We start from the raw sequence: 21,624 nt of genomic DNA on the forward strand, positions 1-21,624 counted from the left end.
GATCCCAAACCAGATCTTACTGAGCACAAAGTACACCGATGAATAAAATACCCACTCACAACAAGTATTGACCTCTATAACAAGGTTGAACAATCACCATGTAGGGTTGTCAGTGGATTTTATTCTGGTATTTCAAGTTTTTTTAGGCATCTTATCCCAGATCAGACCAAGCGACTCCCCTTGAAAGTTGGAGAGCTCAAAACCATTTATATTTACTATTACAACCATCTCATATGACCAAATATTCACAGAATCAAACCTGATCCTTTTGTTCTCAGAGATCAAGTCTCAGTACTAAAATTTATAGTATCAGTATAACTGCCCTGAATGGAGCTTCCTGATATGTGACAGGGCATGCTCCCCATCTCACACATCCTTACAGGCCAGAGGTTTCCAGAGGCAGAGCTCCTATGCAAAATGTTGGTATATTATTTCTCCATTTTTCTGTGGCTTAGCTAAAAGAAGGAAGTCTGGGACATAGACATGCCAGCTTAGAAATGGGACAAGCAAATCTCAGTGGATAGGAACATATGACCTCAGCTGGAGGGTAAATGTCTACTGTCACCTAGAGCACATCCAGGGGCCCCCACCTCCAGCACAAGTCCCTTCCAACTTTAAGGAACTCCAAGAGATCTCTAGAGATGTGTCTAAGACTTCTTCTATACTTGTTCCTGCCAAAGGCCAAGTTTATATGAATGCCCAGGTGAAAATACATGAAACAGGTTTAACTTATTTTTAGATAACCCAGAAATCAAAGTCAATGGGGAGCCAAGAGAGGTTTGAGGACAGCAGAGTCATTTACCTTGTATTGACAGAAGAGCATCTTTTCTGAAATCTATACTTGGAAGTTGACAGACAATTTCTTTCTAACAGAAATCAATCCTGTCCCTTCGGCCCCTCTTCTTCACATGCCCTCAGTCAATGCACATCTTCTGTCCTCAAATGAGCCTTGCTAATTGATTCTCTGAACATCAGGAGTGACTTTCTCAGAAGGTTTCCTCCTAACCTTTTTGGCTGTTTCTAATCCTATTACCAGCCTCCCATCGCACAACATTAATGCAGTTGTATCTGATTTCATCTTTTGCCAATACTCGGCAGAATGCAGCAGCTTATTAGTGACTTTTATGTCATGTGGTTTTAGCAAAATTGAATTCTAATGAGATGTGATTGGGTGGAAAATTATAGCAATAGGGTGCCTGCCTTCTATAATTGCAGCATAGGCTTTAGTTTGCAACAATGGGGGTACCAGGATTTCTGTTACTTTATGGTGATTTTCAAGGCACAGAAAGGTATTTACAATTATGCAGCAGATGATTACGTGGCTTTCACTGGTGGACTGGTGGACAGCCTTGCAAATGATAGAGATGGTTAAGGAAAGCAGAAAGATTACAGTTGCGTTGTCTCATCTGAAGCCTCATTTATTACCACACCCCCACCTTCAAAAGGAGTGGAAATACAGGATAGGATAGGATAGGATATGCAGATAGGATGCAGGATCATAGCAACGATGGTAGTCTTATCTAAAACAAACTTATTAAATGAGACAGATTCTTTATTAACTAGTCAGGAGCCACATGATTAAACAGCTTTACTTGCCATTGAATCCCAAGCAGAAATCAATGTACATTATACAGTTGCAGCAGCTGAGATTGCAAAAGTCCCAAGGACACCACATAGACTGTGATTTACTAGAATATTTCATCACTGTAATGGTCATGAGATGGAGTGCAGGTTGTCCATGGAGTATAATTTATATCCTGTTCATTTTTGTACATGTTAGAAAAGCTACTTGCATAAACTCCCCAATTGTAGTATTCCTGTTGCAAAATCCAAAGTGTCCAACTGGAAAGGACTATCTTTATGTTCAGAGGATTTTTAAGAAAGAGACGTTGCTTTATGGAGACTTAAACATTATCATGTCAGTGTAGATGGTGCTACCCAGTGAGTATGGCACAGTTGTGACAAAACCATGACTGGAGTTGTTAAATGCAGTGCTGGGTATTCCCTGTGCCTCCACCCAGCATAACAAGGACAGACAAGAGACTGTCCCTTATGCTTTCACACAATTCAAACAGCCAATTTGTTCCTGTATGCAAACTTGGTGAATTTATATAAGTAATTATCCTTCTAATCAAAGATTTAGAGAAAGAGGGGCACATGGGTGGCTCAGTCGGTTAAGTGTCTGACTCTTGATCTTAGCTCAGTTCTTGACCCTGGGGTTGTGAATTCAAGCCCCACATTAGGCTCTGAGGTGGGTATGAAGCCTATTCAAAAAACAAGATAAAATTTAGGGCAAGATAAAATATTTTAAAAGAAGGAAAAATATAAACTTAAACTGTAATGTTCAGCACCCAAAGGATTTCCTTCTGATTATCAGTAAGTAAATGTGACATGATTTAATTACTTGCAAAATGTCTACATCTACAAAGGATTTTAAGTGGTTTACAATAAAAGCCAGGCACAATCAAAGTTTTAGTTATCTATCGCTGGGTGTCAAACTACCCCAAGATTTAATGGCATAAAATACAACCATTTTATTCACAATTGTATGTATCAGGATCTTGGGAATAAAACCATAGGATGGCTTATCTCTACTTCCAAATGATGGGGCCATATATCTAAAGATTTGGGTTATCTAGGGTTGCTGTGAGTCTTCTCCATGACACATGGGCTCGGGAAGGAACGTCCAAAGTGGTTTCTTGATTCATATGTCTGGCACTGTTGCTATGACTAGAACAGCTGAAGCTGGCTCAGTCTCTCTCTCTCTCTCTCTCTCTCTCTCTCTCTCTCCATGGATTCTCCCCAGGCAGTTTCCTCACAGTATACCAATCTTTGGGTAGTCAGACTTCTTACATGGTGCTAGCTTTCCTCTGTCATCCAAGAGGCCTGGGCAAAAACTGGGAAACATCAAGTCCCAGAGCATGACTTCCATCACATTCTAGTGGTCAAACAAGTTGCGAAGGCCAGTCTTGACTCAAGGAGAGAAATTCAACAATATTTCCCAGTAGAAGGAATAGCACAGAATATGCAGCCATCTGAATGACACCAAAGGCATGTGGTTAAGTGCAACAATGATCATTTTAAAGTGAAAAGAGCTACACAATTGAGGGAACAGGTAATTATACTAAAAACCTAGGCTAGGGGCGTCTAGATGGCTCAGTCAGTTAAGCGCCAGACTCTTGATTTTGGCTCAGGTCATGATCTCGCGGTTCATGAGTTTGAGCTCTGCATCGGGCTCTACGCAGAGCCTTCTTGGGATTCTCTCTCCCCTCTCTCTCTGTCCCTAGCCTGCTCACACACACTCTCTCTCTCTCTCAAAATAAATAAATAAACTTAAAAAAATTTTTTAAATAAATAAAAAATGAGGCTAATGACACATCCAGCTATGACCACAGAATTTAAAACCAAGCTTCCTTAGTGATCAAGGCAAAAAGGAAAGAAAGAAATGTAGTGTTCATTAACTATTTCAAAAAAATCATGCTCAGTTTTTTAAATTATTTTCTAAATAATAAAATAATAGCCAACGAACATACAGCATGAAATAGGTTTCTTTCTACCTAACCCTCCTTTTCTGCCTCAATAACACAGTTCATTCCCATGGTGATAGTCATTCTGATAGGAAACTAACTGATTAGAATGAAGCCTGAGATTAACAAGGGTAGAAGAAGGGAAAGGAGGTGAACTGAGACAAACACAAATAAAAGGAAAGACAGGAGAAAAGGAGAGGGAGGGGATTCATATTTTGTCTTGCTCTGCCTCGTAGAGTTTCACCAGGTCACAAGCTCCAATATCTACAAGGTCCAGCAAGTACCTACAATATCTGAATCACGTTAAGTATAAGAAAGCAGAAAGAAGTGGAGTCCCTGTCAAATGGACAGTGCATGCCATGTCTAAAAGCATCAAATTATTTTTTATTAAGTTGATTATATGCACTGTACTGCCAAACATACCCATGTCTGTGACAGACTTCAGGCTGCTACTGACTGCCAGGTTTCATTTCTTGACTTTGCTTCCATGGAGAAATTCTGAGTTCACAGGCTGAAAATTCAGACTGCTGGATTTCCTATGTCCTTCCTAGTAGAGAGACCCTCCAGTATGACATTGAAGGACTGATCACAGGCATTTGCAGAAGTGATCTCTCTCAGTCCCTGGTTTCCTATAATCTAGGACATATCACCTCCAGAAAAACTGACTGAGGAAGAAATGACAGGAGAGATTTTTATTGCTCATTATGGATAAAATAATAAACTAAGCCAGGCTACTGCCAAATACCTACTCTTGCTCACATTCTGTCTTAAAACTGAGAAATACATTGGTATATTCTGTAAGGCAAAACACTACTCTGCCATTTATCTCGGATTGCTATTCTCTAGACAGCTAATGTTCTAAAAGCCAAGAAAAGACTCTAGTGTGTTCTTTATTACAGAAATATAGAGAATGTTAGCACTACTCAAATTCTGACCAAAAGTTTTCTTTCCTTGTCTCCCTCCACCTTTTAATGGGCTGCCATTAATACCAGTAAATGCCCTCAAAGTAGCCCTCTTTCCTTTTAATTGAAAAATTTCCCGGGGCGCCTGGGTGGCGCAGTCGGTTAAGCGTCCGACTTCAGCCAGGTCACGATCTCGCGGTCCGGGAGTTCGAGCCCTGCGTCAGGCTCTGGGCTGATGGCTCAGAGCCTGGAGCCTGTTTCCGATTCTGTGTCTCCCTCTCTCTCTGCCCCTCCCCCGTTCATGCTCTGTCTCTCTCTGTCCCAAAAATAAATAAACTTAAAAAAAAAAAAAAGAAAAAAAAAAAAAAAAGAAAAATTTCCCTAAAAAGTATAATTCTTAATAAATAAAAACGTGTTGCTTTCTATAATTCCGATTTCTGATTTCTCTTATTTTAAGAATTATACAGTAGAGGCTTGATAGTGTTTCCAGTTATGTGAATTCCCCTTAGGCTAATAAAATCTTTGGTTTTTAGCTGAGCATATGGCTAACCCATTTTTCTGTTGGTAGTCTCTTCATATTTCATCACTCTAACTTTTCCAGTTGTGAGTCAAACCCAAGTACTTATATCTCTGTCCCCATGGCTCTCCTTTCAATGTGTCACATCACCATGCAGTGTGCTTTTTTCACTAACATGTGTCACATTCATTTGTGTCTTAGTGTCCCAAACAGATTTCTTCAAAAGTTGATTAATAGTAATAGACAATAATAGAAGAATATTAAGTCTCCCAGCAAAGAAAGCTACAGTTCAATGGGATCCTTTGAATATCCTTTGAATAACCTTTAGTATATCCAAAGTTAACTAATGGTAGATTTTTCAGATACCACTCAGGCCAAATGGGTTTGGGAAAAAGTCCACACACCTAGTGGGTCATTTTGAAACACCTAACTCAAATGTCACTAGGTGTTAGATTCTGCTGAGACAGAAAAAGCTCAGTTGAGTTCCACAAATGATGTAGATTCTTAATAGTTTGGACCCTTAATGTTTTCTTTGATGGGCAGTTTGTTCTGACTCCTTGATTGGAGAAAATTAGGTGAGTTAGAAGAAATAGAAATTGTTACTCCCTTTAGATTGGGGGTGATTATCATGAATAATGAGGTGAACTTTCTAGCAAAATGGCCCTGATGTTTTCCATTCATCTATATACCCATCAGCTCCTATAGTCCATAGAAAAAAGATCTTAGTTCCTATTAACACATTTCATCATTCACCATAATTGCAGACATAGATATTTGTAGATTAATTTAACTGAACAAAAGATACATTTGATACAAAGATACACAAACATACAAAAGACAGCCTAAAAAATAGTTTTGAGAGAAAATGAAGAATTCATTTTATTGTAAAATAAAGAAAATGTATTATAGGCAGGGGCATTCCAAATCTTTTGGTTTCATGAATACTCCATCTTCATGATAATAGACAGCTGTGCTCTTAAGAACTTCTAAGAATCCGCTAACTTTGGTCAGAGCTGGAGTTATTAAAGGTAGAGAACAGAGAAAACAGACTCTCTCCTTCTGAGTGGGCATTTTCAGTACGGAATTATGGCAAGCTTTCTCATCAACCCTTAAACTGACATCCCACAGTAATGGAATTTGTCATCTTTTACTCCTTGACGCAAAGAGCCCAGAATGAAAAGGACCTGTCCTTCATTGTTAAGTACTGGACAATTTTCCCCTTTCAGGATCTTATGTGAAAAGTCTACCATTCCTATTGATATTAATTTACTTCTAATAGAAAATGTCTTTCCTCTGCAAATTATTTTAAAGGTACTCCAACATGCACCCAAATGGGCAATACCTATGGGTGACCAAAGAGGATAGAGTGAAGTAGAGGTCTTTTTCATGAAGGTTCTCAGTGTAAATAAAAGCAGGGACCACAAGCAATTGTGTGTCTCTTGGAAACATGGGATTATATGGCCATTTAAAAACTGAAGCTTAATGGGGTTTCACAGGAATCACCAAAGCCTTCCATTCCTTCTGGGTGAAAGAAAGAAGCCCAGGTGTACATTAGGACAATCTTGACAAAGGCTCCGAAGGCTACTGGCATTTCAGGTTGCCACGTAAGAAAGGGAATGGTGCTGCAGCCCCAGCGTTATGAGACCTTGCTAAGACTTGCTAAGACTTCATAAAGGTCTGTAACTACTCTCTGTTTGTTATTTTAATTACCACCCTGGCTTATTTCTGGAAAATTGTTAAAGGAACAGGACTTGGGTAGCCTGTAACTCCTTACAGCTAGACTTACGAGGATCAGATCTCCAAAGGACAGAGTAGTGGTGGTCACTAAAATAAGGAAAAATAACATAAACTAGCTGCATCTCTTTGCCTCACAAGGAAGAGGCAGTGGAAATGGCCTGAGCATCAGTGGAAGAGGTTTAGTATTCATAAGGTCCTCGTGGTCCTTCTGTATTCATAACTCCCTACTGTAATTGCAAGCACAGTGTCAACTGTAATAGAAAAAAATTATGACCATTAGAATAGCAGCTTCACAGAATTAATATTTTACATTATTAATTTAAAATTTTTTTTCAACGTTTATTTATTTTTGGGACAGAGAGAGACAGAGCATGAACGGGCGAGGGGCAGAGAGAGAGGGAGACACAGAATCGGAAACAGGCTCCAGGCTCTGAGCCATCAGCCCAGAGCCCGATGCGGGGCTCGAACTCACGGACCGTGAGATCGTGACCTGGCTGAAGTCGGACGCTCAACCGACTGCGCCACCCAGGCGCCCCTACATTATTAATTAAATATTATTCCATCCTTAAGCCTAAGGTCTCAGAGCACTTGTCTCATGAGAAAAGAATAAATGAGATGTCATTTGTATCTATTATTTTTGAAATGTCTTTTTTGTAAAGTTTTAAGAGTGAGGCATGATTTTAGAAGGGAAAATGTTTAACAGTTTTAGTTTTCTGACTCTGTTTATAAACAAGACTTACTTGGGAGGGGCAAACATACAAAGATTAAACAAAAAAGGCTGTTTCCAAAAGTAGACATTGATCAGTGTTGCAGGTTCCTCTTTGTACACAACCCAAAACAGGGCTCTGAACTCCACTTGAGATAAGTATATTCAAAATAGTGAAGAATAGTCACTGATATATAAACATTTTTTTATCAGAAGAAAATTATAGATTTATTAATCCAAAGAGAAGACCAAAAGTAGTTCTTACTGACTTATGAGAGAATGAGAATATATAAAGAGAATATAAACAATGAGAAAAACAGAGACAGAGAGATGGAGGAAAGAAGGGAGAGAGAGACAATGATATTGAAAAAAACATTAAAACTCAACTACTGAATTACTAGGTATCGGTGCACCAATATTATCACTAGATTTATCATAACACAAAAAAATACGCTCCCAGTAATTCTTGTGGTACTTAATCTTCTATCATTAAAAATCTTTTACTGGGGCACCTGGCTGGCTCATTTGGTTAAGCATCCGACTGAATATGCACAACACATGGTATAGTCCATCCAAAGAAATATGCACACCATATGGACTTCAGCTCAGGTTATGATCTCATGGTTTGTGAGTTCGAGCCCTGCATCAGGCTCTGTGCTAGTGGCACGGAGCCTGCTTGGGATTCTTTCTGTCTCTCCTTCTTTCTCTGCCCGCCGCCGCCCCCCCCCCCCCGACCCTTGCACTGTCTCTGTCTCTCTCAAATAATAACTAAGTAAAATTTTTTAAAATCTCTTACTTGGCACTCTTTAACCTGGTGATAGTTATATACTATGTTAAAAAACCATTCTAGAGGGCATTTAGCAACATATAACGAATGCCTAAAAACCCAACAAATTTCATTCATTCCAGGAATTGTTTTCCCTAAAGAAATATGCATACCACATAAGCACATTTTATAAAATGAACATATGGAAATGACCTGAAGTTCTGACAATAGGACATTGGCTAAATGAAATATAATATATCCTCAGGAATGAATACTCCATAGCCATTTAATATGGGTTATAGAAGATTATTTAATCATACAAATATAGCCACAATAAATTGAATGAATGGTATGGCTATTCCATAGCACTAGAGCTCCATGTAAAGCATGAAGAGTCTAGAAGTCACATAGCAATGCGCTGGAAGGAGGAAATACAACTGTGCTGAAGGAAACCTGAAACTATTGACAGTGTGTTGCAATGATTTCTACCAGGTCGCAAGGCAACTATTTGCTCAAAAGACCAGAGGAATGAAAATGTGTGAAATTTTGATGTGTTCATTCATTATTCAGTAATTTATTCACCTATTCACTTGGCTATCATTTCTTAAATGCCTACCACATGCTGAGCACGGGGCTAGGTACTGAGGTATGACTGCAAGAGAGGACGCTGGATAAGCATGCTGAAAACGACTCAAGAAGAGCCCTTGCATTTGTATGCCTCATGGAGGATGCTAGGTAGTCTCGTAGGTGACAGGATGTCACCTGTGAATTTTGAGCAGGGAAATGACAAGGCCTAGTGTTAACATTAGGCCATTTTGGCAGCAGTGGGGAGGTGGATCACAGTAGGACGGGACTAAAGTATGGACGTGGTGACTAGACTTTGGGAGCAAGCCAGTGAAAGCCATGGAGAATCGGAACTAAGGCAGTTGCCCATAAAATGGAAAATAGGGAACAGATATAAAAAGTATCTGGGAATTAAAATTGAACATGGAGATTGACTGTATATATGCAAAAAACAAATGGACACAATTTGGGTTAAATCCCATGTTTCTGGCTTGAGTAGAGGATAATGCCATTTAGCAAAATAGGTTGGCTAGCACTCTATGGCACTTTGTACTTTCTCAGTGTGCCAAAATATAGAAATATATTCAGATGCTCCCATGACAAAACTTATATATAATAAGTTCTGTGTATATATTATATGTATATAAGCTTTTTCATAGGAGCTTTATCAATAGTGATAAACTGGTTCCAGTCCTCTCCATGGACATCTTTGGCATTCATTAAACTGTGAATAGTTTCCCTGGCGCAGCCACTCTGGAAAACAGTACGGAGATTCCTCAAAAAGTTAAAAATAGAACTACCCTATAATCCAGCAGTTGAACTACTAGGTATTTACCCAAAGAGTAAAAAAATACAGATTTGAAAGGGTACATGCACCTTGATGTTTATAGCAGCATTATCAACAATAACCATTGTTGCTGCTATATATAGCCATATAATGCTGCTATAACTATGAAAAGAGCCCAAGTGTCCATCTACTGATGAATGAATAAAGAAGATATGGTATATGTATATATAATGGAATATTATTCAGCCATCAAAAAGAATGAAATCTTGCCATTTGCAATGGCATGGATGGAGACAGAGTGCACTATGCTAAGTGAAATAAGTCAGTCAGAGAAAGATAAACACCATATGATTTCACTTACATGTGGAAATTAGGAAACAAAACAGATACACAAATGGGAAAGGGTTAGGGGGAAAGAGAAGCAAACCATAAGAAACTCTTAATGACAGAGAACAAATTGAGGGTTGATGGAGGGAAGAAGGTGGGGGATTGGCTAAATGGGTATTCAAGAGGGCACTTGTGATGAGCACCAGGTGTTGTACGTAAGTGATGAATCACTAAATTCTACTACTGAAATCAATATTACACTATATGTTAACAAACTAGAATTTAAGTAAAAATTTGGAGGATAAAACAACTACGATTTCCTTTAATAAAGTGAGACATTTGAAGTTTGAAAAACTTTGAAGCTTGAAATTCTGAGATTTCTGAAGAAACTATAAATGTTGATAACAAAAATGAAAATGTGTGGAGCACTGATAATGGATCTAGCTCTGGGCTAAGAATTTTATACATACTACATCATTCATTTATCAAGGCCAACACTATTAGGTAGGTATTTCACTTTACAGATGGTAAAATAAAGCTCTGGGAGATTGTCACTTGCTCAGAATTATACAACTAACATAGCCAGAATTTAAATGAAGGTTATCAATATTTTAACCTTATATCTCAACTACATTGATTACTTTTTGACATTTCGAACATTCTGAGAAAAAACATCTTTCTGAAAACATTATACATGAACTTTAGAGATCCAAGTGGCAACATGGTCTGATAGAAAGATCACTGGACTGAGGGTTGGGAGTCTAAACTCCTTGTTTGGACTTGCTGTGTGACATTGACCAAGTCCCTTATCAGCTCTGGGTTTCACTTTCTTTGTTTGAAAACTAAGCAAATTGAATTGAAATAGATGTCACTGCCAAGATGTTTTTATTTGTGACATAAGAAATTTGAAATTTCTTCATTTACATGGGATAAGATTACAAAGCATAAAATAGTTCTATATATACATGGAATCTGCTGATTTCATACATGGAAATGTTATGCGCTTTGGGCATAGGAAGTAAAGAGAATGGCCTCTGCTACGCATGTTTGTGAATTGGCCAACACATATTAACTACCTAGATGTACTCTCAGCCTTCTCAGAATCCCTTCCTTTGTTCATTACTGCATCTTCGTGATGTGAGACCTCAGGTTAAAATAAAGCAGGGGGAACATAACTAAATATAACATAACATAACATAACATAACATAACATAACATAACAACATAAAAGCAGGGGGCTCTGACAAATTGCTTTGGGGTCAGAGCTAAACATGGTCTCACCCTTATCAAAAGGATTTAAAGTGATTTGGTGAAGTCTATTTGCTTCTAACAATTTGGACTAGTGCCCCATCAGACAGAAGAGAGATTGACTGGCTTACAACATAGTTTAGTATTTCAAATCTTAACGTTGAAATAACTTGTCAAGGACATCTACTCCAATGCTTTCTAAATGATGATCCACAGATATTCAAGCATGACAAATGTGTCATTGGTCCAAAGCAAAATGAGAAAAATAAGGACATTGCAGTAAATTTTTAACCAAGCTATATTTATTCAATTTAAGGAAATGTCTATTTTCTAAGATTATGTACTTCAAACTTAATATGGAATTTTTTTCTTGTATTAAATGGTAATTATAGGTAAAATTAATTATTGTTATTGTTTTATTTCTATATATACTTACTTGGTAAAATAATATATTCTTAAAACTTTTCCTACTTGGTGAAATCAAATTTTCTGGGAACTGCTGCTTTAATCTAATCAACGGTTTCTTCCATTCAGTGTCTGAAACCCTCTCTAGTCCTTTGATCAGACACCTAACCTAACTTGAACTCCACTGGAGATGAGAAAGTCAATACTCATAAACAACTCCACTCCATTTTTGGGTGTCCCCGGGAGTTTGGTAGGTCTTTGGTATATGGTGCTAAAATATGTTTTCAGTAGTTCCACCAAATAGTAATACTTTTTAAAAGCACATTGTATAAATAATAACATGAAGAGTTACCTTACTTGTACCAACTAGTGAGTAAGAAAGCTGAGGCTAATCTTAGTTCCAATATACTTCAAAGCCCACACTCCTAACAAACATTATAAGCTGCTTTTTGAGTATTCCCTATTGACATCATAAAGAAAAACTCCTCTCTTACATGTGATTATCTTTCTCAAATTTAAATTTTTTAATTCTTATTTATTTTTGAGAGAGAGAGAGAAAGAGAGAGAGAGAGTGAGCAGGGGAGGGACAGAGAAAGGGAGACACAGAATCCGAAGCAGGCTCCAGGCTCTGAGCAGTCAGCACAGAGCCCGACCCGGGGCTTAAATTCACAAACCATGAGATCATGACCTGAGCTGAAACCAAGAGTCGGATGCTAAATGGACTGAGCCACCCAGGCGCCCCTATCTTTCACAAATTTAAAGGCAATTTTATGTTTCTCTGAATATTCTCTTAGCTGACATGAATATGGACAATCTCTTAGTTGTTCCTAATATGACATGGTTTCTTCATATCATTTTACCATGAGCATCTCTTAGTAGTCTGCTCACTTCATTATTTGTCAGCTGCATGGCAGTCAATGTGGGGTTGTAAAAAAATACGGGCTTTGAAAACAGATGCACCTGGGTTTGAGTCCTGCCTCTAGCACTAGTTCTTGACTTATTGACAGCTATCTACTTTATTCATCAGAGTTGGGTATCAGTTTCTTTATCTGCAAGATGAGAATAATATGTCATAGTGGTACTGTGGAAATTAAATAGAAAAATTTAAACCTAAATGGCCTTTGCTAATTCAGTCAGCAGAAAATGAAAACAATGAACAAAAATATGTGTGTTTCTGAACTATAATAGATAAAAGTGATGTAAGAATTAATTTGATATGATTTATTATTTTCCCTGGATCTCTAAGATATCAAATAATGAGAGAAGATAAGTGAAGTTGAAATTTTCCTACTGTTCTGATTTACATCAGCATTCAAGGATTACTTACAATTAACTTTCTATACTTGTCTCTCATTGATCACTTGCTGCATATGCTTTCCTGGAATTGCATTGTTATCCAAGCATGGCAAATTAAACTTCCGATTTCACAATTAAAACCATCAGGCTGACAATGAGACTGTGAGGCTGATTCATTCTGGGTGAGATTCTGGCTCCCAGGCATAAATGAGACTCTCTTTGTTTTCGAGAGTTGCCTGGCAGGCTGGTGCTGGTGGCACAGCCTGGGACTGACTCGCTCTACAACAATCACCAGGCATCTCCACTCAAGGGATAATGGCCCTTAAGGTACTTAGGACTGAGTCACTCATTTATGACTGTGATGTCCTGATGTCATTCTCTCTTCATTTTCATGAAGGACCAGTTTATCACCCAGATAAAGTATTATTTTTTTAAGAAGACTTCAATTGGCCCCTTATTCTTTAACATAGAATAGATGATAGATGGATGATAGATAAACAGATAGATGGATGGATAGATTTTATAAATTGGTTTTCAGGTTTTTTTCCTTGGACTAATCACACTAAGTCAAACTTTCTATTAAAATACATGTGTGGGGGCGCCTGGGTGGCGCAGTCGGTTAAGCGTCCGACTTCAGCCAGGTCACGATCTCGCGGTCCGGGAGTTCGAGCCCCGTGTCGGGCTCTGGGCTGATGGCTCAGAGCCTGGAGCCTGTTTCTGATTCTGTGTCTCCCTCTCTCTCTGCCCCTCCCCCGTTCATGCTCTGTCTCTCTCTGTCCCAAAAATAAATAAAACGTTGAAAAAAAAAAGAAAAAAAAATTAAAATACATGTGTGGTGCCCTAAGCACACGAAAGCCTTAGCTACAGTGCACTTACCTTTGGAATCAGATGTGGGATTAAGTTTTGGCTTCAACATTCATTAGTAGTTATATACCTTGTGTATATAGCTTGTACCTCAGGTATATAACTTAATGATTCTGAGTTTCAATTTTATCACTTCGAAAGTGAAAAACATGTATTCTGCAGGATTGTTTTGAAGATTAGGGGTAATTAATAAAGTGCTCAGCTGGTCCTCTGGCCCATAAGAAAAATATAGAGAACTGAGGGTTGCTGGAGGTTAGGTGGATGGGAGGATGGGCTAAGTGAGTGATGGGCATTAAGGAGGGCACCTGTTGGGATGAGCACTGGGTGTTACGTGTAAGTGATGCATCACTGGGTTCTACTCCTGAAACCAATTCTACGTTGTATGTTAACTAACTTGAATTTAAAAAGAAAGAGAGAAAAGAAACACAGTAAATGACAGCTTTCATGGAAACTGTTTCTGAGATATCTAGACATACATAAATGGTCAGATCATAGTCACTTGAGACATTTTATTAATTTTATGAAGTCATACAACTATCTGGGAAAGAGAAATATGATACCTGAAATTCTTTTAGCAGCTCAATATTTATCACCTCAAAAGCCCCTGTCCTCATTGTGTGTGTCTAAAGGGTCAGAGTTGAATCTGACTTTTCTGGAATTATATATTATGTATAATATCCATGGGAAACAGAAATAGCACCTGTGGATAACTTCTAACCACCTCAGATTTCTAGAAACCTGGCTGACATCTCATTTTTTAAAATTATAGCTTGTTTAACTCACACCAGAAAGTAACAAAGAATAAGAAAAGATGGTCCAAAAAACCAAACCCCCTTAACAGAAGGAACTTATTACAAGAAAGTCTGCATGCCAAAGTCAGAGCATTTAAGCTCTTCTACCTTTTAGCTAACTGTTAAATCCCCAGAGAGAGAAGGCAGATGAATTGCTAAATGTTCCTGCTTGCCTGCACGATTGTCTTCATTGTTTTAAAATTAAGCCTCATGACCTTAAAGTCTGTTCAGAAAATCAACCCTCAGCCCTATTCCCTACTATGCCCTCAGCAGCCACAGATAACAAGGCCCAATTATTCATATGCAACAGCGTGCAGTGAGCACAGCAGAATTATAAACAAGCACACATATAAAAAGCTTCCATAATTCATTTCCAATAACTGAATGCCTTTCATCACCAGGATTCCTTGTTCTTTTGTTCCAGAATCATTTCTCTGTTCATCAGAGGGTCTTAATCACCTATGGTGAAAACAGGCACATTCCTACTTTGATGGCTGGATGTACTTTGGGAAGAAAGAAGATCTGGGAAAAGAGAATGTTATTCTCAGATTATTAAACCTCTTTTATTTTTCCTTTTTCTTAGTTGCAAGTGTTTTCACTTCCACAAAAGCGCTCCCTATGTATGTCCCAGAACTGTACAAAAGGGAATCTTCTGAGACATTTCCTAGAGGGTAAATAAAACTGTCAGGGAGATTCCTAATGTTAAAAGATTAATATTATCATAATTGCTTTGTGAAAAATAAATTAAGAAAGTGCCAAAACAGCCTCTTGCTGGCTTTACATCTCTGTAATATGCAGCTAACCTGACATCTACTGCTTGTCTGTGGGGTAATCTGCTTTATTTGCTCCCAGGCTACTGCATTTAAGGACTTAATGTGTCAGCAATTCCTTTATCAGCTCTTAAATTCCAAAGATTACTAACTTTCCACAATGCAATCATGAATATTCACTAGAGGCTGAAATTGGGCAAACTGAGCCCCAGCAGAGTACCGTACTAGTGTGTATGGCTAATACTTTGAAATCAAGACTCTCTAAAATGTTGAAAAAGAAACCATGCAATGTAGCAAAAGTTAAACAACAAAACCCTAACCTACACGAATGTAGTCCTGGTCAGCTTGTTGGGAGGATCCGAATTAAGGCGTTGCTGTCTCTGTCATTGCAGGCTCTGTTAATACTGCCCTTGGGCAAGTCGCTTACTTTCTCCAAGCCTGCTTGGAGACTCCTGCCTACAAGGGAATAAGAATTGTTAGAGTTCAATTTTTTTTTGTTTATTTATTTTTGAGAGAGAGAGAGAGAGAGAGAGAGAGAGAGAGAGAGAGAGAGAGAGGGAGGAGCAGAGAGAGAGGGAGACACAGAATCTGAAGCAGGCTCCAGGCTCTGAGCTGTCAGCACATAGCCCGACGCAGGGCTCAAACCCACACTGTAAAATCATGACCTGAGCCGAAGTCGGACGCTTAACCGACTGAGCCACCCAGGTGCCCCTCGTTAGAGTTTAAATATTGGACTGGTGACTTAACCTCTCAAAAATCTGGTCTCTTAATCTATAAAATGGGAACCATGATTCTTGTCTTACTCATCATAACAAAATTGGAAGAGGGGTGTATTTAGCGCACTTTAAACAAAGGTTCAGGGGCGCCTGGGTGGCGCAGTCGGTTAAGCGTCCGACTTCAGCCAGGTCACGATCTCGCGGTCCGTGAGTTCGAGCCCCGCGTCAGGCTCTGGGCTGATGGCTCAGAGCCTGGAGCCTGTTTCCGATTCTGTGTCTCCCTCTCTCTCTGCCCCTCCCCCATTCATGCTCTGTCTCTCTCTGTCCCAAAAATAAAAATTAAAAAAAAAAAAAAAAAAAACTTTTAAACAAAGGTTCAGGGCGCCTGGGTGACTCAGTGGGTCAAGCTTCTAATTCTTGATTTTGGCTCAGGTTATGATCTCACGGATCGTGGGTTCGAACCCCGCTGTCACTGCAGATGCTAATAGCACTCGCGCTCCCTCTCTCTCTCAAAACAAACAAACAAATAAATAAACATTTAAAAAAGGGAAAGGTTCTACCTAAAAAGATGTGTTGCTTACACCTGAGCTCAGGTTGGCCTTAAGGAGGATTTTCTTCAAGTGGTCCTTTTGTTGTTTCCTGTAGGAAACTAACTCCACATCCAGAACTAAGTCATTCCCTAATCACTAACATAAGCAAGAAGATACCAGACAACACTGTTTAACGAGATGTAATTATCCAGAGTTTTAGTTCCGTAGACATCCCTTCCTCCTCCATAAAGTGTGTATTTTATATACACAAAACACCTGAGAGCTTATCTTTTAGAAAAATGATGTATATTTTATTGAAACTTACTTTGGAATGGTGTGGCTCTATCAGTGTAATTATCACAGGGCGTATGTGGCCAGGGGTTGTGACACTCATGGGTGTCAATCTTGATCTTTTCCTTTCACTTCTGCTTTTGTGCATTTTCCTCTCAGGCCAATTCTGGTAGGTGAATTTTAACATCGAGTCGGATTTACTTCCGTAGAGGATCCATCTCTTAAACTGCAATTGTTCAAAGTCCAGCCATATAGGCTTGTGGACTTTTCCTTGGCTACAATGAAACTTACAAATGAAGTTCCTATTAGTTATTGCAGAAATTCACAAACTTAAGGATTGCCAAAAAGGGCAATCCTGCTCTGTGAGATATTTATGGTGACTCACTTTTCCTGCTCTGGAAAGATTGCTTTTATAGGCATCTCCAGTTTTAAAACTGGGAAAGAAACATGTTTCAGGTAAAGACTCCCCAGAATGATCTTCCCCATTAGTCAAATATCTTGTGCCTAAGGTTGCACAGTCTAAGATAAAAGCTCTCCATTTGGGATATAAGGTTTTCCCTGACCCAGAGCTACAAATGGGCTTTTTAAACAACTAAGCAGCACACAGAATTGTTAGAAAAGTCTCATCAAAATGTAGGAGCTCTGCTTTTTACCTAAGCAAGAAGAGACTTGAGATGCTCTTTCCAGAACCATCTCCCTTCCTCTTGGCTCCCATTCAGCTGTCAGCACATTCTCTTCATTTCTATTCTTCCCTAATCATATCTTGATTGTTTGCTAGCAGTTTCCCCTACCAGCCTGAACTTCTTGGGGAAGTGAAGGTGCTTATTTGTCAGATATGTTTGCTGCTTAGCATGGCGAGTAGCACACAGTGGGCATTCACTAAATGCTTACTGATTATTTTATAAGCACTGATTCTAATACCTGTAGAAGGACTAAATGAGGTACTGACCCTAACACATACCCTGTTCATTATTTTTAAGAATTCAATTCCTGATACAGACTTGTGTCTTTGGTTTGGGTGCTGACTCCTCCTCTCTGAAACACAGTGCAGAATTATACATTCTGCTTGAGATTTTACTGTATATGATTTTCAAACGTATCATAGTAGTAAATGTACTCTGGAATGCAAATCCAGTAATTAAGTTGGGCATGCTGCAAAGCTGGCAATGTCTTTAAAGACATATTTTCTAGAAAATAGGCCTATTTTAGATTTCTCCTCCTAATTTCCATTCCATCCAGACAGACTTCATGTATAGTAACTTTCTCTCCATTATGGCTGCTCTGTTTATTTTTTCCTATTCATCCCCTAAGACGGGTCATTACTAACCATCCAATGAGCTATTCTTTATATAAGATTTATATGGAAGCAGCACCAAGTATGTTCTATTAGAATTCACTGCAGAATATATGCCCCTAAAAAATGACTTGAGGGGCACGTGGGTGGCTCAGCTGGTTAAGCGTCTGGCTCTTGGTTTTGGCTCAGGTCAATATCGCACAGTTTGCAGGCTTGAGCCCCATGTTGGGCTCTACACTGCCAGTGTGGAGCCTGTTTGGAATTCTCTCTCTCCCTCTCTCTTTGCTCCTCCTCCACATGCTCTGTCTCTCTCAAGATAAATAAATAAATGTAAACATATAACTTTATATAACAAAGGGGGAAACATCCTTGGAAAGGAATAGTACCTAATATATGGTGGAAATTTTCATAAAGAAGACATGGTTTGTGGTATTGAAAACTGATCTCTCCCTCAGACCTGTTCCATAGGGCCCAGCCTGTCGCACACAGCACAGGTGTTCTGTGTGCACAAGAATACTGTGTGTGGCTTTGCAGTCGCAATCCACCACATGAATGAGAAGGCAAAAAGGGTCCTTAAATAATTAACTGTTGTGTTAGATCTGCAGATGTTTCCGTCTCACACATGCAGGCATGCTTGCATGGCACACAGCAGTGATGTCTGCAGGAAACTGTTCATCTACCAGGGAAGCATTTCATAATTGATTAAAATAATCTTCGGAAGCTGGCAGAGCATTGCACTCTGCCTTTGCCAACGGAAAAGCCAGCGATTGGGATGCATTTTGAAAACAAAGAAATCTGGTTTTGTTTCAATTAAGTATCAAATATTCATTTGAATACTTACTCTACCAGTCACTGTCAAACCTTAGTGTGCATATGAATTAGTTGGTATCTTGTTAGCCATTCAAATTTATAAACTTAACCTCCAGAAATTGAGATTCAGTAGGGTTGGTGGGGCCTGGAAGTCTGCATTTTTCAATAAAGCCAAAAAGTGATTTTTCTGAGCAGTAGTCATCAGATCCCCCCCCCCCCCCGAAAACTGCAGTAGGCTGAATGTTTGTGTCTCCTTAAAATGTGTGCTATAAGAGACTGTTAAAAACTGAGAACAAACTGAGGGTCAATGGGGGGTGGGAGGGAGGGGAGGTGGGTGATGGGTATTGAGGAGGGCACCTTTTGGGATGAGCACTGGGTGTTGCATGGAAACCAATTTGACAATAAATTTCATATATTGAAAAAAAAAATGTGTGCTAAAACCTAACCCTGAATGTGGTGTTTATAGAAGTGGGGTCTTTCAGAGGTGATTAGGTCATGACAGGGGAGGCTTCGTGAATGGGATTCGTGTTCTTACTAAAGAAAGGACAGTAGTCTATGAACCAGGAAACAGATTCTCCCCAGACAACCTGCTACTGATGACTACCATGTCTCATTATATGGACTTGCTAATACAGGTATTGGGTGTAGGCATACAAGTCAGCAGGCAGTTGCTATCAATAGAGTAAGTGTTATGAAATGGAAAGAAGACCTTTGGGAGGAGCACCTAACCCAGATTTCGAAAAGTCAAGGAATTCTAAGAAAATCTGGTGAAGTCAGAAGAACAAGTACAAGTGTAGTTGAATAAAGAAGGAATTGGGATAGATTCTGGCATGAGGTTACACCTGAAGACCCCTAAGAAAAAGCGTGTCTAGAGATCCATGTGAAAATACCTGGATGATGAAGGGTTGGGAAGAGTTGGGGTCGGTAAGGCGTGAGAAGTGAGACTTGCTCAAACTGTGCAGGACCTTGGCTGTCTCATTAACCAGTTTGTGCTTAATTATGAGGGACCATCTGTCAGACTTGAAAAATACCCCTGCTTGAAGTGTGAAGAATGGATTATGATGGAGGATACCAGCATTGTATTTGCAAGGCACTTTCCACACTTTATAACCTATCAACAGTGTAGTCATGATTCACTGAAGTCCATGCTCTCTCCATATTATAGTGTTGCCTCCTGATCATCCTAGAAAATAATCATAGCATAGGAAGTACTTCCTTAATGATGAATTTACAACCTAATCTCTTAACCGAAGGAAAAGTGTTTTTTTTTTTAATTTTGTTTACACTTTACTTATTTATTTTGAGAGAGAGAGAGAGAGAAGGAGGGAGAGAATCCCAAGCAGACTCCCATGCAGTCAGCCCAGAGCCCAGCTCAGGGTTTGATCCCACGAACCATGAGATCAGGACCTGAGCTGAAGTTGGGCACTCAACTGACTGAGCCACCCAAGAGCCCCTCCAAAGAAATAGTTTTAATTATCATAGAAAGTTGGTGACCCATGGGTGAATGGGTCAGCATTTGAAGGGGGATGAGGTGACCACTCCCCATTGCCTCCTCGGTTTCTTCAGGTCATAGGGTAAGGAGAAAGATGCTCTTATTAAGAGAAGTTCTAAGGGGAAAATGAGGTTGTGATAAGCACTGCTTCAAGAGAACAGGGAGATTTTCCTCCTTGGCAGAGTGCCTGCTCAGTCTAGGAACTAAAGAAAGACCAGCCTGTGTTGCTCTTGCCTCTTGTGGCTCAAAACAGCAAAAAAGGCTGGAATAAATAAATAGACTTTGATCTGACAAGGCAGCAAAGGGGACAGCTCACTTTCAATGTCTCCCCTGGTTCCACAGCCCAGGGATAAGACAGAACTAGGGACCATTTTCATATATCACATTGCAATCTTGTCTAAGAGTGGTTTTCAAAATTGTCGCTCATAGGGGTGTCATTTGTTCAAATACATAGTCTTTCATTCAAGACTCCAGTTGTTCATAGAAGATGCCTTCGAATCAAAGTGCTAGTTTTCAATTTTTGCAATTGCCTTCACACTTTCTGTGGTGCTAACCAAGGGCCCAAGTTAATAATGTTGGCAGCTCCCAGTGTTTGATGAGTTATTTATGGTATCTTAAAATAACTACCAAGTGTTCGTTTCTTTGGCATAACCTTTGGAAGATTTGTTTGGGCTGTAACCTAAATTAAAATGTGCAACATAATTCATTAATGGTTAGTGAAATTTTACCATAAATTTAAAATTTTGAATTTAAAAGAGGTTATTATAAATGGGGCTTGTATGTGTGTAGATGAGAAGGAATTTGGAGAATGTTTACATAATAATGATATTCGTATAATTAGCTTCCTTTGGGCAGGAATTATCTTATTCGTGTTCACACACAGGAGATACTCAGTAGGTGTTAGTTGAACACATGAACAACTGAGCTGTTAGGAGCAATAATAATCCTTTTATATTTCAGTACTGTTTAATGACCTATTTATTAAACTGGATAATCTCATTTGAATATTTCAAATAGCCTCTGAGGTAGACAGATTTTGTTTCATTATTCCTATCAGAGAAGATCCTACATTTGCTGATGAATAAAAGGGGATTTGAATATAGGTCTTTTCATAGTCAATCCACTGCACTGGGCAGGATCTCCAGCCTTTCCTTAAGAACAAGAACTTGCTTCAGGAAAAGTTATGAAACAGATACAAGTCCTCTTTGCCTCCTTCCCCCCACCCCCACCTTCACACACCCTTTCCCACCTCGTGAAAGGTGCCTGGTACATACAGCCTGTGCA

Source organism: Prionailurus viverrinus, chromosome D1 (genome assembly GCF_022837055.1).
Source record: "Prionailurus viverrinus isolate Anna chromosome D1, UM_Priviv_1.0, whole genome shotgun sequence".
In the NCBI taxonomy this organism is placed as follows: Eukaryota; Metazoa; Chordata; class Mammalia; order Carnivora; family Felidae; genus Prionailurus; species Prionailurus viverrinus.